This window comes from Macaca mulatta, chromosome 13, assembly GCF_049350105.2.
Source record: "Macaca mulatta isolate MMU2019108-1 chromosome 13, T2T-MMU8v2.0, whole genome shotgun sequence".
Lineage (NCBI taxonomy): Eukaryota > Metazoa > Chordata > Mammalia > Primates > Cercopithecidae > Macaca > Macaca mulatta.
The window spans coordinates 77,974,325-77,991,121 of record NC_133418.1 but is presented as its reverse complement, the minus strand read 5'-3'; the positions used below and the strand labels follow the sequence as shown (position 1 = coordinate 77,991,121).

The window sequence follows — 16,797 nt, the reverse complement described above, 5'->3', positions numbered from 1 at the left end:
CCCTTGTATGAAAACCCTGTGTATTTGGAATATCTAGAGCAGCTTCCAGTATTATGACCAAACTCTGACTGACACACTGGCACAGATAAAGAAGCTACATAAAATGATGTGGGGGAAACATCCTGTTCAATCTTCTCGGCAGTGCTGATGTTAGACTGTCATTTTCCCAGTTTCATAGATTAGAAGCCTGAGGCTAAAGAGGTCAAGGTTGCCTGACTCCCAAGCCATTCTCTTTCTGCTAGATCATTCTACTCTGCTTCTCTTAATAGATAGGGAGAAGCAGGCATAAGAGGAAAGAGAAAAGCAGCAGGGGAGGACATGACGGAGATGGACAAAGGAAGAGGCGAGCAGACTTATTTGAAGTAGAAAGGGAGAGAGGAGAGAGAAACTCCAAGGGTTCTGGAAAGTTGGAGAAACTTCTCATAACCTCTCCTCAGACGGTGCTTTACAAGGTTACCCTTGCTCTTGGGCAACAGTAATTAGCCAGGTAACAACCGTTCACAGCCCTTTGCCTGTTCTTTATTCTCAGGCTTTTGAGATTGCAGTGTGAACAGAAGACATAGAAACCCACGGAGTGAAGAATTCTTTGGGCTGCCCCAGCAATGCAGAGCAGTGGTTCCCTGGAGAGTGGGTGGACTCAAGCAGAAGGGCAGCCCCAGCCCTGGGCTCATGGGGAATGGGAATTAGGTTTGCCCTTGAACCCCAGGGTAGCTGGTGAAGGCTGTCTTGGATAATCTTCGGGAGCTCAAAGCATCCCCATCTCACCTTGGTATCCTAGTCCTTCTGCTACTCCCGTGCTTGCCTTCCTGGGACAGTGACACTTGCAGTTCCTGCTGACTCGGAGTGCCCCTCCTTGCTCTGTGTCCTGTGAGAAAGCAGGTAGGTTGATAAGGGAGGGCAGGGGTGGGAACCTGGAACCCTCCTACGTGACACTCTGGTCACAGTCCCTCTATGTGGATAGGAAAGGCCAAGCCGGAGTTGTAGGGATTAAAGGCAGTACATGAGATCTGGTCCAAATCCCACAATATCCTGAATTCCCACAGCATGGACAGGGGCCTTAGAGTTCCTATAAGCCAATCCCTTTATTTTATTAACAAGGAAATCAAGGCTCACAGAGGTGAGGGCAGGAGTCCAAGGCCATACCGTCTGCACACTGGCTCAGGGCCTGGCGCCCAGCCCAGCGCCCTTCCCTCACCTTCTCACTGCCTGGCAACCCTGCGCCTCCCCCAGCCCTGGCGCCCAGTGAGCTGGCACCTCGCATATGATTACAATTACTGTGAGTTTGGCTTGAGCCCAGCCGTACTGCGAGCACAACCAGGCCTGGTCACTGGCCAAGTTTCCATCTCAGTAGAAAAATGAAAAAGTTCAAGGGATGAATGTTAATCCCAAACACACGAGCAGGAAGGAGTGGGGTGAGGGGGAGAGGCCCAGCCAGGATCTCTTAGGGCAACATCAGTACAGCAAGAGCTCCTGAGACCCACCCCAGGGGCAGAAGGCCTCTGGCTGGCCACATTTATGCTGCTTTGTGGTTGTAAATGCTGCTGCCTCCAGGGCCTGAGATGGAACTCAGCTGGTGAGACTTGGCTGGTGGTCCCGGCCCTTCTCGGTTGGCTCCTGCCTTGTGTATCGTTCATGACCTTCGTGTTTCTGTCATTTACTTGAGCATCTCCATCTCCTGCCACAGGTAAGGAAGTAAGCACAGAGACCAAGGGACTCGCCTGAGGTCAGATAGCCACTGAGGAGTGGGACTAGGCTGAAACATAGGCATCTGGGCAGCCAGGCTGTCGGACAGCCCCTCTCTGTCAGAGCTCCCCAGAGCAGCCTGGACCTTCCTAGGATGTTCCTGCTCCCTTCTGCCTGCCACTCTGCTCAGCGTCCGAGGAGCTACCTAGCTCTGTCTGCCCCACATCTTGCTGCATGATGGCCTTGGTGAGGCTCTGAATTCCACCCTGACTGCTGACTTCTGTCCTTCTAATGCTGACGTCTCACATCTTTGAGGCTTCCAGGCTGATGTTTTTCCAGATCTTTCTCTCTAAGACTAAGATTCCTGTTTTTTTCTCCCAGACTTGAAACATTTCTGAGTAATACAACTCTCCCAGATTGCTCAACTCCCAGGAACTCCTGTCTGCAAACTGTGCTTGGTTCTAGTTTCAAGAAGGGCAGCAACATATTGGAATTTTTGATCAATGATACATAGGCAGTTACCCTAATATATATTTACCCCAGGTTAGATAGATATGAGGAGAGCCACTGCTCCCCTGCCTTGGGGACAAAGGAGTTATCATTTTGCTGGAACTCTAAGAACAGCATGTGATATTCTTATGGAGGACAGCAGCCATCAATTAAATATCAGCTGTCAAGTGGGGAAGAGCTGTGGTCCCATAGGGAACAACTGACTTTTTGATTGCTAGTGTCCCCGAGGGGATCCACTTCGTCAGAAAATGAGGTCTGTCTGAGATAAATGTGCTTATTTACACCAGCTTCTAGACTGGTTGAAGTCGGCCCAGGGCCTGCAGCCAGGTATCTGAGCAATGGCAATGGGGAGAGCTCCAGAGTGCAGCTTCCTGCGGACTTGGGGATTTATAGGCTTCCTGACAGGCAGAGCAGCCTCAGTTTCGAGGCTAGCAGCAGGGAGCCAGGAGATTGGCCAAGGTTTTCTCAGAGGCTTTGCAAGAAACTGAGCCCTTGTTGGAAACGCCTTTGAAACCCAGGGGTGTCATCTTCCATCTCCTCTTGAGTCAGAGCCACAGCAGCAGGGCATTTTCGGGGGCCGTGGGGGAGAGGGGGAGAAGGGCATGAAGGCAGCGGGTAGGGGAGCAGAATGTGGAAATAAAGCATTGTTTCCAAAAGGTCATCTCTCTCTTTCTTTTGCTTTTCAAAGGCCCAAATGATCACTTTGTGTTTGAGACAATCTGGTCTTTAAAAAAAAAAAAAATGAAGAAAGGAAAAGATGTTTTTCCAGGTCTAATTATAAGAGTCATAAGGCTGGAAAGATTTGGAGAAAACATCTATCTCTCGGCTCTGCCCCCACTAGGTACACACCTAAGTCAAGGGGGAGGTGTTTGTCTATGACTAACCGGCTGGCGGACTCCGTGGGTCTCAGGGCACTCCCACCCTCAGTCTATCCACAGTCCCATCGCTGGAGTTAAAGTCCACTTCTTCCTTTTAATCCTCATGGAACTGGAAAGTGGCCAAGAGACTGGAAGAGCCAGTGATTTGGGTTCTCCTGGAATGTTAGGGAAAGCAGGTTGGGGGTCTCTGTCCCTCACCCCAGGGCACCCCGTCTTTGAAACCTGTGCTGCCCCGAGAAAGGGCAAGTCTCAGAGCCAGGGCTGCCCGCAGGTCTTCTGTCCCCAGCAGGAGTGGACTGGACAGCGTGGGAGGTTTGTCTTCCTAAGCAGATCCAATCGATCTTCTTGTTCTGATCAAGTAAAACAGAGTGGATATCCCTTGACTTAGTGCTGGTGGGAGGAAGTTTGGGGATGGAGAAAAAGTTTCATTCTCTCCCCCACCTTTCAAAACTGCAAATCTCCAATTCCCCAAGGTGAGGTGGGGGTCGGGGAGGGAACAGGCAGGTATCTGGCAGGAGAGGCTGGTCTCCAAGGGCCCCTCCAGCTCTGACCAGCTTTGTGCTCTAAGCCAGGCCCTGGTAGGACCCCTGTTCCCTTGCTGCAAGCCTCTCCTTGTTTCCACGGCTGTTCACAGCCCTGACTGCTCAAGATGACATTTTCTAAACACTGGAGACAGAGACAAGAAGCAGACGGAGAAAGTCTGAGAACTGGAGCTGGGCCCAGGGAGGGAAGCGGGCTCCTTGCTGAGAGCAGGCTGAGGCATCCAGACCCTGCCGCCGATGAACACGCAGGCAGGGACCTCTCGCCGTTGCTTTGACACAGTGCTGAGTCAGGGTCCAACGCCACCACCAGAGCCTGACCCCTTGGTCCAGCCAGTTGTTCACTGGTCAGAACACGTGCTCCCTGAGCAGCCTCCTTGCAGGTACCACCCCACCCCCTGAGGACTCCTTTATTTATACCCAGAAAGGGAGAATGGGATGGAGTTTCATGAAGCGCTGTTCACTGCTACGCCCTGGTCCCTAGATGAGGTCTGGCACGTGGCTTTGCGGCACTCAGTAAATATCTATAGAAAAAAATAACTTGCTGTATTAGTCTTCCTGGAACGAGCTGGCATTTGAGCTGGGACCAGTTTCCTGGAGAAGGGATTTCAGAAAAAGCAACCAGGTATCCCTCAAAGCAAACACAGAGTGGCTCGGTTAGGTACAGATGACTTGCATGGGGGAATTGGGGTGAGCTGTGCTCTTAAACCTGTCTGGGTGTTTTCAGGGAAGCCATATAACAGTAACCACAACAGTAAAACCAGTGCTACCTCTATGCAGAGAGGGAGGGGCTCTTCTGACAGGGCCTCCTGAGAGTGGTCTCAAGGTCACTTCCGGGCTTCCTCCGATCCCTGAAAAAGAACCAGACTGGCCTGCTTCTCTGCATCCCAGGGCCCTCATAAAAGTGAGGGCTGTTTTGGGGTCCTGGGTCAGATCCCCATCCAACTCCTATCCCATTGAACTCCCACCTCCAAAGGCAATCTAATAGCTCCTGCCGGGATCTCGAGCGCCAAGGGAGACCTTCATGCCACGCACATTCTGGGACCATCTTTGGTTTCCCTCTCAGCCTGGACAAGCAGTGAAATACAGCATCCAGCCGCTGCCCAGCTCAGTCATGCTATCTTGGGACAGAAACCTTGAAAGGCATCCCAGCTCTAGCCAAGGAAAACATGAGTCAGGTCTGGCTAAGCCAGGTGGCTTCCCTCTCTCCACCTTCCATCCCCACACCCCCAACTCCACAGCCAATGAATTCTTTGGGTAACCCCAAGACCCCACTCCCACACAGCCTACGGCCAGCAAAGGCATGCCGGCAGGATTCTAGAACCTTGGCCCGGCTGTGGGTTGCTGACTTTGAAAGTGTAGCAGGTGTGGGGCTCTAGCTCCAGCCCTCCTCAAAGGAGACAGGAGCATTCCCTGTGGCCGTCTGGCCTTCCACCTACCCTAGCCTTCTCTGCACAGGGTTCCCTTTTGGGGCACTGTGATTGTCCTCAAAGGCAGAGCCCACCCTGGCCAGGAGCTGCACATAATGCGGCTCATAATGGCTTATCCCACTCATAATGGAAGACTTTTCCTGACTCCTCGTCCCAGCCTATCCAGGGACTTCCATTCTCCTGCAGGTCTCACCTCAGGCTGAAATGTTGATATTTCCTCGTGTTTGGGGACACTGCTGCTGGACTTTGTGGAGAAACCTTTCCTGCCTTTGTGTGGCTTCTGTTTTGTTTGTTTGTTTATGTTTTTATGTATTTATTTATTTATTTTGAAACAGAGTCTCACTCTGTCACCCAAGCTGGAGTGCAGTGGCGTGATCTCAGCTCACTGCAGCCTCTGCCTTTGGGTTCAAGCGATTCTCCTGCCTCAGCCTCCCGAGTAGCTTGGATTACAGGCGCCTGCCACCATGCCCAGCTAATTTTTGTATTTATAGTAGAGATGAGGTTTCACCATGTTGGCCAGGCTGGTCTTGAACTCCTGACTTCAAGTGATCCACCCACCTTGGCCTGGGTACTAGGATTACAGGTGTGAGCCACTGTGCCTTGCCAGGGCTTCTGTTTTAAAAGCTTCTCCACTATCTCTTCTCCAGAGGAAGAGGCACAGGGTCTCACACACAGGGACCTCAGAGTCCCTTGTTTGGTACACTCTAGAACAGCGTTGTCTAATAGAAATATACGGCAAGCCACAAATGAGTCACCCATGCAACCTAGTGTTTTTTAATCACCATAATTTCGTAAGAAGTAAAAAAAAAAGTGAGATTCGTTTTAATACTATATTTTATTTAACCCAATATATTTATATTAACCCAAATGAATATTATCAAATCAATCATTTAATTCATATAAAAAGTTACTAATGAGAAATTTCACATTGTTTTTCCATACTAAATGTATTGCTTCCTAGGGCTGCTGTAATTATCACAAACTGGGTGGCTTTAAACAACAGATATGTATTGTCCCACAATTCTGGAGGCCAAAAGTCAGAAATCATGGTGTCAACAGAGCCATGCTCCCTCTGAAGACTCCAGGGAATGTGAAAGCAAAGTAAAAACTTGGGAGCCCAGGCCGGGCATGGTGGCTCATGCATGTAATCCCAACACTCTGGGAGGCCGAGGCAGGGGGATCGCTTGAGCTCAAGAGTTCAAGACCAGCCTGGGGAACATAGCAAAACCCTGTCTCTATGAAAAATACAAAAATTAGCTGGGTGTGGTGGTATGCACCTGTGATCCCGGTTACTTAGGAGTCTGAGTTGGGAGGATCACTTGAGCCCAGAAGGTTGAGACTGCAGTGAGCTGAGATTGCACCACTGCACTCTAGCCTGGGTGACAGAGTGAGACCCTGAAAAAGAAAAAAAAAAAAAAAAGGAAGCAAGCAAGAATGAAAGAAAGAAAGAAAGAAAGAAAGAAAGAAAGAAAGAAAGAAAGAAAGAAAGAAAGAAAGAAAGAGAAAGAAAGAAAGGGCCGGGCTCGGTGGCTCAAGCCTGTAATCCCAGCACTTTGGGAGGCCGAGACGGGTGGATCACGAGGTCAGGAGATCGAGACCATCCTGGCTAACACGGTGAAACCCCGTCTCTACTAAAAAAATACAAAAAAATAGCCGGGCGAGGTGGTGGGCGCCTGTAGTCCCAGCTACTCGGGAGGCTGAGGCAGGAGAATGGCGTGAACCCGGGAGGCGGAGCTTGCAGTGAGCTGAGATCCGGCCACTGCACTCCAGCCTGGGCAACAGAGCGAGACTCCGTCTCAAAAAAGAAAGAAAGAAAGAAAGAAAGAAAGAAAGAAAGAAAGAAAGAAAGAAAGAAAGAAAGAAAGAAAGAAAGAAAGAAAGAAAGAAAGAAAGAAAGAAAGAAAGAAAGAAAGAGAGAAAGAGAGAGAGAAAGAGAGAGAGAAAGAAAGAGAAAGAGAAAGAAAGAAAGAAAGAAAGAAAGAAAGAAAGAAAGAAAGAAAGAAAGAAAGAAAGAAAGAAAGAAAGAAAGGAAGGAACGAACGAACTTGGGACTCTAATTCACCCTGCCAAAAGAAAAACATATTAAGCTGAAAGCTGAGTCATAGAAGAGGCTGCCTTCTTTTTTTTTTTTTCCTGAGCAGATAGCGACAGATAAAAAGTAAAATACCTCCACAGTAGCTACTGAATGTTCACCTTATCTTACAGTGAACTCGAAAGGAATACATAATTGGCCATTCCCCTACCTACTTTTCTCTTGCAACATATGGATTCAGTTATGTGACCTCTTTCCCCTCGAGCCTGCTTTTCTCTGAGGACCTCCTTTTCTGAGGTCCTCAGAATCATCCTTGGAGAAAGGCACAGACCTGTCTCCTGGGCGTGTGCCCTTAACCTTGGCAAAATAAACCTCTACATTGATTGATTGATATCTGACTCAGATACTTTTTTGTTTACAGGAAGCACCCCTCCATGCCTCCTCCCAGCTTGGGTTGGTGCTGGCAATCCCTGGCTTTCCCTGGCTTGTAGCTGCATCATTCCCACCTCTGCCTTCATTACCACATGGCCTTCTTCCTCCCGCGTGTGTCTCTGTGTCTTTATGTGGCCTTGGAGAACAGATATTGGATTTATAATCAGCCAAACCCAGTAAAATCTTATCTAATTACGTCTGCAAAGACCCTATTTCCAAATAAAGTTGCATGCTGAGGTTCCAGGTGGACATGAGTTGTAGAGGGACACTATTCGCCCAGTACAATGTTGAGTGCAGTGACCACTCACCCACCTGATCAGGCTCACAAGGTCCTGTCACTGTCGGCTGTTTTTTTGTTGTCTTTGTTCTTTATTTTCATTCTGGCAGGCCTTTGGGTAGGATCAAAGGTAAAAAGAAACAGGTGAGATTAATTTTAATAATATTGTTTATTTGACCCAGTATATTCACAATATTATTTCAATGTACAATCAGTATAGATAATTATTAATGAGATAGTCTTCATTTTTTTTTCACACCAAGTCTTCAGAATTCTATATGTATTTGACCTGTGTACCACATGCCAATTTAGACTGACCACATTTCAAGTGCTTGACAACCACATGGGGCCAGTGGCCACCCCCATATTGGACAGCACAGCTCGGGAAGTTAGAAGAAAGGGGTGAGGCCTCTGGCGAAGCCAAGGACACCTCTGGGGAGGCCAGTGGATCCCATGGAATGGTATTCACCTGATGGCCTCACCCCCTCCAGGTTCTCTCCTGATTATGTTTCATCCATGAGAGGTGATCTCATGGTGACGAAGGGAGAAATTCATGCAACATCAGCTCACACGGTATCAAACCAGAAGGATGATACGGTTTGGCTGTGTCCTTACCCAAATCTCATCTTTAATTGTAACTTCCACAATTCCCATGTGTCGTGGGAGGAACCCGGTGGGAGGTGATTGAATTATGGGGGCAGTTCTTTCCTGCACTGTTCTCATGATAGTGAATGAATCTCACGAGATCTGGTGGTTTTAAAAATGGGAGTTTCCCTGCACAAGCTCTCTTTGCCTGCTGCCATCCACATAAGATGTGACTTGCTCCTCCTCGCCTTCCACCATGATTGTGAGGCTTCCCCAGCCATGTGGAACTGTTAAGTCCATTAAACCTCTTTCCTTTGTGAATTTCCTTTGTGAATACCCATTCTCAGGTACATCTTTATCAGCAGCATGAAAACGGACTAATACAGTGGATTTGTTCATTCACAAGAAAAGAGGCAAGCAGCTGGCTGCTCTCTCTCGTCCCTACATTCAGTCCCTCCCTTTCCTGTAGGCACAGTGCTTAAGGAACCAGGCCTGGACTTCTGGGCTCAGAACCAGGACCTTTCCTTACTGAGTGCAAATGATTGAAAATCTCAGGCTACAAAAGTGGGAGGCATGCACCCCCCCAACAGAGACATGCCATTGCCAATGGGGACACTGGACTCCCTGTTCCCAGGCAGTGTGGGATGTGGATGTGGCCGTGTGCCTAGGACTGGCTCTTTTCTACTTCTCTGCTGCAGACCTGACCCCTTCTGACCAGCATCTTTTCCTTTAGATATGTGGGTCCCACAGGCCTGGGTCCCATTCTGTCTCTTTTTAGCATGGCTTGGCCTCTGTCTGCTTTGATTTCTATGTGTCAATTTTATGGTCAAACTCCCAAAGAACAACCTCATTCCTCTAGAGAATGGGCTCCCTCAGTTTGCTCCCTTGAAATACCTGCAATTCTTTATTCTCCTGGACCCTGCTCTATAGCCTCTGTGTTTTTCTGAGAAAATCAGAAATAACCAGAACCCAGACCTGGAAGCTAGACCCGAAGACATAGTTCATCCACCTCTCAGGCTCTGGGGCCTGCTCAGGGTGTGCACGCTGGGGAGTGGAGCACCCTCTCAATGGGCCTGCCTGTCCTCAGGCCCCATGACAGACAGTGGTCCTGAGCTGGGACAGCAGGATGACAAAGGCTTGCATTTGCACTCTGGAGCAAAAACATCACTGGATGGAAATTGAAGTAGAGAGAAAAAGAATGAGTGCAGGGGACGAGGTATCTCTGATATTAACTCAGGGATACCACCAGTCCCCTAAAGCTGCAAATAACATGAATCAATCCTGCCCCCCCCGCGCACACACACACACTCACTCATCTTGAGAGCCTTCCAATTTTTTTCTGTAATGCACGGACCTCACAGAAAAATGACTCAGCCTTACATAAGAGATGGGAATTTGAGGGGGACCAGGAGGGTGATGACTCACTGCCCTGAAATTTCCAGTGGGATACACATGTTTTCTTAGATGACTTTTTAAACATTTATCTTTAATGATTGTCCAAAATAAATGGTTTGGGAGGCAAAACGGAGTAAGGATCCCACGTCAGGGCAGGAAAGAATAGTCATGATGGAGAGGAGAGGGCAGGAGGCTGAGGACAGGGCCCTTTCAGGTCAGGTCTCAGAATGTTCTGGTGAGAATCCAGAACTCTCCTCCCAGGACCTCAGGGCATTTCAGGAACCATAATAATACAATCACTTCATATAGCAAGAATCAGCCCCTGAGGCCTCCAGGAAGTACCTTGATTTGAAAGAACTGTGACCAACCTCGGTGGCATCTCCGACTACCACGCTGCAGAAGTCTGCGAGGCCATGGTCCTCAGCCCTGTGCACAGGCTAAAACCCCAATCCCAGCTGCACCCCAGACCAATCAATCGAGATCTCTGGAGATGGGGCCCAGGCATCTATCTATCTATCTATCTATCTATCTACGTATTTTGGTTCCTCAGATGAATCCACTGTGCAGCAATGATGAGCAGCTGCTGGGCTGGAGAGACTGGGGCCATTTTACACCAGGTGAGTAATTCAAGGTGTTGACGTCACCCTGATCCTTAGAGGGCTATTAGTCAATCCCTTGAATTTCAGATACAACCAGTTATCGCTGTCCCGGGAGCTTGAGATTTTTTTTCTCCCTTTTCTGTTATTTGCGAAAAGCAAATCCCTGCAGGGAAGCCTGGCGGCTACACAGAGCTGACAAGGGGGCAGCTTGGGAAGTGGGCCAGGCTTTGGGAGCGAGTGGGCCCCTCCAAGGAGAAGGCCCTTGGATTCACCTACAGGCAGCCCAGAGCCCTCCAACACCAACCCAGCTTTCCCACGCCATGCCCGGCCTAGAGGCCCAAGGCCTCCAGCTGGATTGTACCAGTGATCTGCTGTCAGGACGTCCAGCCTACGCCATCCATGGCTCCGCTGGCAAAAGGATAAAGTCAAGGGCTTCATGCTGGCACTTAAGGTTATTCCCAACCTTCCTTCAATCTTCCTCTCTCTCTCCCCAATGCACATGGACCCTGCCCCACCAGGTTGCCCTCCCCCCACCCCAAATGCCCAGCAGGTTCCTACTTCCAGACTTCAGTCACACCCAACATTCTCTGGCTTACCAGTGTACAAGGTCTTCAGGCATCTCCTGTGGAATGCAAATCCCCCTGGCAGGAAAACCCTCGTGTCAGTCCACAGTTCAGGGGGGATCTACTGGAGTTTGGGTGGAGGTGCAGACAACAGGTCCTGAGCACCAAGGGGAGGTGAGAGAAGGAGGCCGAAAGCATCCTGGACACAATTCATCCCCATGGTCTTAGCCTCACCCCCAGATTCCTGGAGCCTGGGCCTGGCTTCTGTGTGTGGCCGCTTGATGCCTGGCACTACCTGTCCCATGACCTGCCGACCTCCACAGGCATGTTCTGCTCTCCTCACCTCTGTGTGAGAACTTAGCCTCCCCTCCAAGAGCTGCCGAAAGGGGGCTGGTAACTCCGGGCCATATCTGTCCACACTGTCACATACTGGCTTTATGTCTGAAGGAAAGGGGTTTCATGTCCCTGAGCCTCCACTTCTTCCACTACAAAACAGAATTGTAAAAGCACTAGCCACAGAGATTCGTTGTGGGGATTCAGCGAGGCAGCGCGGGTGAAGAGCACAGTCCTTTCAGGGAGGCTGTCTCATAAATGTCACCACCATTATGGTGCATGATTATGTATAATCCTTGCAAGCTCACTGGATTCCACATTGGACTGTAAGTGCCAGGAGGGTAGGGACCTTGCCTCCCTGTATGCTGGGTGCCCAGCATATGCCTGGCACCCAGTAGGGACTCCACAAATATTACTTGAATAAATGAATGAGGCAGAAGCTATTATGATTATTTTGTTATTGTTCTCATTATCATTGTCATGGTTCTTATTATTGTTTTTATTGTTATTCTTATGAGGTCCTTCGAATAATGCCACCGGGCTTGAGAGTATTGTGCCCTCTCCCTGCCCCTCTCCAAAAGCCGCATTATCTCTCTGTGTAGACCCTGTTGGCTGTGAGCACCTTCTCTCCTCCTCTGATTTCTTTGCAACCCTCCTCCTTGGGGCTGCTGCTGTCCCCTGCCTCTCACTCTGCAGCTGTGAACCGGAGACACCTGCACATCCGTGCGACTCCCTGCAGCTAAACGAGCATCTTCACAAGGAAGCCCGTGTGCACAAGGTCAGCCCCATGGGCGAGGAGTCCTACTAGGTGACTCAAAAGCCTATCCTTGAGCACCCACGGCCAGGCAGCCTTTCCACCCGTGACTGAGGGATTGCTGCAGTGGGAAGCTGTCTCTCCTGGAAATGCATGAACAGGGTGCCCGGGCCAGCCACACACCCCCAGTTCTTGACCTTTTTGTTTCAGACCTCGTATCTCACCTACTCCCCTCCCTTTTCTCTCCGTCTCTCTAAGGTGAGTCCCTTGTTAGCAGCAGTCAATACCTCCCTGCTGCAGCTCCAGGGTTGATGGGAAGTTAGTGGTTCCTGAGCCTCTGCCTCCAGGAGCTACAGCTTGAATACCCTCACCAGCCTCTCTCCGCAGGGTCCTGACCTCGGGGAAAGGCTGGAACTAGGGATGAGGGTGGGAGTAGGAGGGTAGGGAAGGAGGTAGGTTGCAGTGCTTGTGACCCTGCTGTGTCCTGTTTCGCACCTGGGAAAACCATCTCAAGCAATGCAGGCACTAAAATAGCACAGAGTTGGGACAATCTGCTTCACACACCTTCATTCTGAAGAAAATTGGAACCAGGCCGGGCGCAGTGGCTCACGCCTGTAATCCCAGCACTTTGGGAGGCTGAGGCGGGCGGATCACGAGGTCAGGAGATTGAGACCACCCTGGCTAACACAGTGAAACCCGTCTCTACTAAAAATACAAAAAATTAGCCGGGCATGGTGGCGGGTGCCGGTAGTCCCAGCTACACGGGAGGCTGAGGCAGGAGAATGGCGTGAACCCAGGAGGCAGAGCTTGCAGCGAGCCGAGATCACGCCACTGCACTCCAGCCTGGGCGACAGAGCGAGACTCCGTCCCCCCACCACCCCCCTCAAAAAAAAAAGAATAAAAGAAAATTGGAGCCAGACGCGGTGGTTCACCCTGTAATCCCAGCACTTTGGGAGGCCGAGGCGCGTATATCACTTGAGGTCAGGAGTTCGAGATCAGCCTGGCCAACATGGTGAAACTACATCTCTACTGAAAATACAAAAAATTAGTTGGGTATGATGGTGGGTGCCTGTAGTCCCAGCTGCTACTTGGGAGGCTGAGGCAGGAGAATCGGTTGAACCCAAGAGGTGGAGGTTGCAGTGAACTGAGATCTTGCCACTGCACTCCAGCCTGGGCAACAGAGACAGACTCTGTCTCAAAAATAAATAAATAAATAAATAAATAAATAAATAAATAAACAAATAAATAAATAGAATTGGAAAGGTGAGCCTGCACTCCAGGCTGCCTCTGCACTGCCTAAGCATGACAGTGCCAGGTGACCTATTAGATGGGAATCTAAGAACATAGCCCCTGTCCTGTCCCCAGTTCAGGAGCCAGCCTTCAAAAACGGTGGTAAGGAAAAGTCTGGAGAAGACTACGAGTCTTTCTTGTTGACTTTCTCTCAAAAGAGTCACAGTAGGTCCCAAATATTCCCAATGTCGTCTTTATTTGTGTAGCAGTAAAAATGAAACCTGTCGCTCAAGACTTTAAGCCTTCCTTGACCTAATTAGTATTTTCTCCTGTGTTACTCTATACTGCAGGGCTACCACTGATTAGCCCAACTGAAGGATGAGGGTGGCCTCATTAATCCAACACTCTAGTTAACTCTCATATCTGTATCAACAATTTTCAAAGGATTATTATAAAGCAAGGACCATCTTTGATAATCGTGTTTTTCTCTTTTTATTCAGAAGAGCCTTCTAGGGTCTTAGGGCAATGTTTGCTAAAGTCTATTCCATGAATCTTGAGCTTTGTGAGGTGTTAATTGGTGTTTTATATACATTAAAAAGTCTAATAAGTTTGGGAAATATTGGATTTTTAAAATGAATATATTTAACTTTGGGAGGCCAAAACAGGCAGATCACTTGAGGCCAGGAGTTCGAGACCAGCTTCGCCAACATGGCAAAACCCCATCTCTATTAAAAATACAAAAATTGGCCGGGCTCAGTGGCTCACACCTATCATCCCAGCACTTTGGGAGGCTGAGGCAGGCGAATCACATGAGGTCAGGAGTTCAAGACCAGCCTGGAAAACGTAGTGAAACCCTGTCTCTACTAAAAATACAAAAATTAGCTGGGCATAGTAGTGCACACCTGTAATCCCAGCTACTCAGAAGGCTGAGGCAGGAGAATCGCTTGAACCCAAGAGGAAGATGTTGCAGTGAGCCGAGACTGCACCACTGCACTCCAGCCTGGGCAACAGAACAAGACTCTGTCTCAAAAACAAAAACAAAACCAAAAATTAGCTGAGTGTGGTGGCACATGCCTGTAATCCCAGCTACTCAGGAGCCTGAGGTGGGAGAATTGGTTGAACAGGAGGCGGAGGTTGCAGTGAGCCGAGATCACACCATTGTACTCCAGCCTGGGTGACAGAGTGAGACTCTGTCTCAAAAAAAAAAGTTTATGCATGATTCTGAGACTTCACTAAATGCGTTAATGGTGGGTAAAGTGTTTTCCAAACTTCCTTGACCACTCAACACTTTTTTTGAGAGGATGCCACGTGATTGGTGTTTGTGCCAGACTTTGGGGAATTCGGTCTTTGTCAGGCTCAACACAACAAGGCTTCTCATTGCTCATTTTCTTGTTGCATACGTTGTAGGATGTTACCCAGAAATGCCTGGAAAGCAAGGAGCAGCTATCAGAATGTTTGGGGACGCAGCTCCTCCTGTCGTGGTTCCTTCAGCATGGACTTCACATTCAGCAGGCCCATGAGGTGTTCCCTTTCGGATGAGCTCCAAGGTCTTAAGAGAGCATCTCTGGTCTCCATGAGTCCCTCTGAACGACGGTCCTGAGCAAGAACCACCTATAACCATCGGCTCAAATTAACTCAGGGGAAGTCAAAGCTTTCTATGTGGAAGGTGACTGAAACCACATACACAGACCACTGCAGCATTCCTGACATTATGGAGCTTGGAAATGATTCCAAATGCAAACATAGCTTGCTACGTGAGTGACATGTTTTTCTATGACAAGAACTTGGAGTGTAATCCTTCCCCCATCAAGAATGTGACATCACACCTTATCAGATTGTATGCATGAGCTACCAACCTCAACCACTGAACTTCAAACTATGTGAAAACCTAAGTGTTTGACAGACACTTTGAGAGCTTGGGCTGTGGCAAGCTACACTCTGTCAGCCTCTCTTCAACAGGGCCCCACCCTGCTAGCCTTTGAACTTGGAAGCCTCGCCTGCCAACACTGGTGCCGCCCTCTAGCATTGACAGACCGTATGTGTCTTTGTGAATCTCCGTTGTGTTGGACGGCTTCTCTCCCAAGAGCTGCTCTTATAAAAGAGACACGCCACACTTTAATGAGCCTTCGCTCTCCACCGAGGCCTGCTTGCATCCTAATTGAGCAAGTAGACTTTAGTAACTTTGGAACTCAGTCACTCTGTGACTAATACACCCCGTCTACCCAGAGCATTCCCTGTGAGATTTGTTCATGTTGCTCTCCCCCTCCTTAAGCATTGTGAACCTAGGACAAATATCATCTTTGTAGGGCAATAAACCATGTGATTTGTGAAATCATACTTTGAGCATCTCCTAATTTTAACCATACACGATGCCTGAGAACTGGGAAATGAAGAAAGGAGGAATTGGATCTAAAAATGTGTTTAACAAAGTATAAATGCCATAGATATCCAACAACAGGGTGCCTGATCAGATAAACAAAGGCAGGCTACCTCTTCCAAATGTCATAGACTACACAACACATGGAAAGAGGGTCATGGTAGAATATGAGGTAAAAAGAGGCCGTAATGCGGAAGGAGGAGAATCGTTGGTTTACAAGATGGTGTGGAGTCTGCCATAGAGAGCATCTGTTTGGCCCAGTACCAGGAGGCCTCTTTGGTGTGAAATGTGAAGCCCCCAGGGAATGGCCCTGACGGGATAAAAGGAAACACAAAATGTGAAGGGGACGGTGGGGGGATGGCTATTAAATGAAAAGAAATAGCAGGAATTTGAGAGAGTTGGGGCTGGCTGCTGGAGGAGACAGGAGCTGCCCAGTAGGACATCCAGGCATCGAGCGGGTGTCTGTGCACAGAGGATTCCTCACGCCAGAGTCTTGGAGGTGCGGGACGTTGTGTTTTAGTCATTTGCTCTATTATCACATAAGGTCGTGCCCCTCTTGATCCTCATGCCTTTAGTAAGCGACCAGGGCAGAATCTCCTAGCGAGGGAGAGCTGAACTGGGAGTGGCCCCCAGCCCCACCTCATGGAAATCCTCAGAGCAGCCTGGAGGGCTAACATACCCAGGTGTCAGGCAGGGCCAGCAGGAGACAGCACCACTCAGAGTGGATGAGTGAGCAGGGTTACAGAGGGACCATTTTACAATGGTGTGGGCGGGCTTGGGGGAAACCAGATGCGGTCGGTCATGCAGTCCTCAGAGGTGGTAAAGCTCAGCACCGTTAATTCCACCTGGCTGGGGGCAGGTGGGGAAAGAGAGAAAGCAGTGGGGTTAAGGGAGCTGGGGCGCTGCCTGACAAAGCTGTGACCTTCTGTCATGGGACACAGCCGGCCCTCAGTGACGGCACAAAGAGGAAGGAGGGAGGTGATGTTATGCTGAATTGTTCCCCCAAAATCCATATGTGGAAGCCGTAGCCCCCCAGTAATTTACAATGTGACCATGTTTGAAAATGAGCTTAGACAGAAATGATTAAGTTAAAATTTGAGGCCCTCATCCAATCTGACTGGTGTCATTGGAAGAAGAGGTAATCCAGACATATTAAGAGACACCGGGGTCACACACACAC

General features: G+C 49.2%; 1 long non-coding RNA gene across 1 annotated transcript; it reads left to right on the top strand.

Moving 5' to 3' along the window:
* Nucleotides 1–706: 706 nt before the first annotated feature.
* Nucleotides 707–15,575, top strand: LOC106992934 (uncharacterized). Its single transcript, XR_001439072.3, has 3 exons — nt 707–879; nt 10,312–10,378; nt 14,648–15,575. It is a non-coding gene; the product is annotated as an uncharacterized LOC106992934 (long non-coding RNA).
* Nucleotides 15,576–16,797: the final 1,222 nt, after the last annotated feature.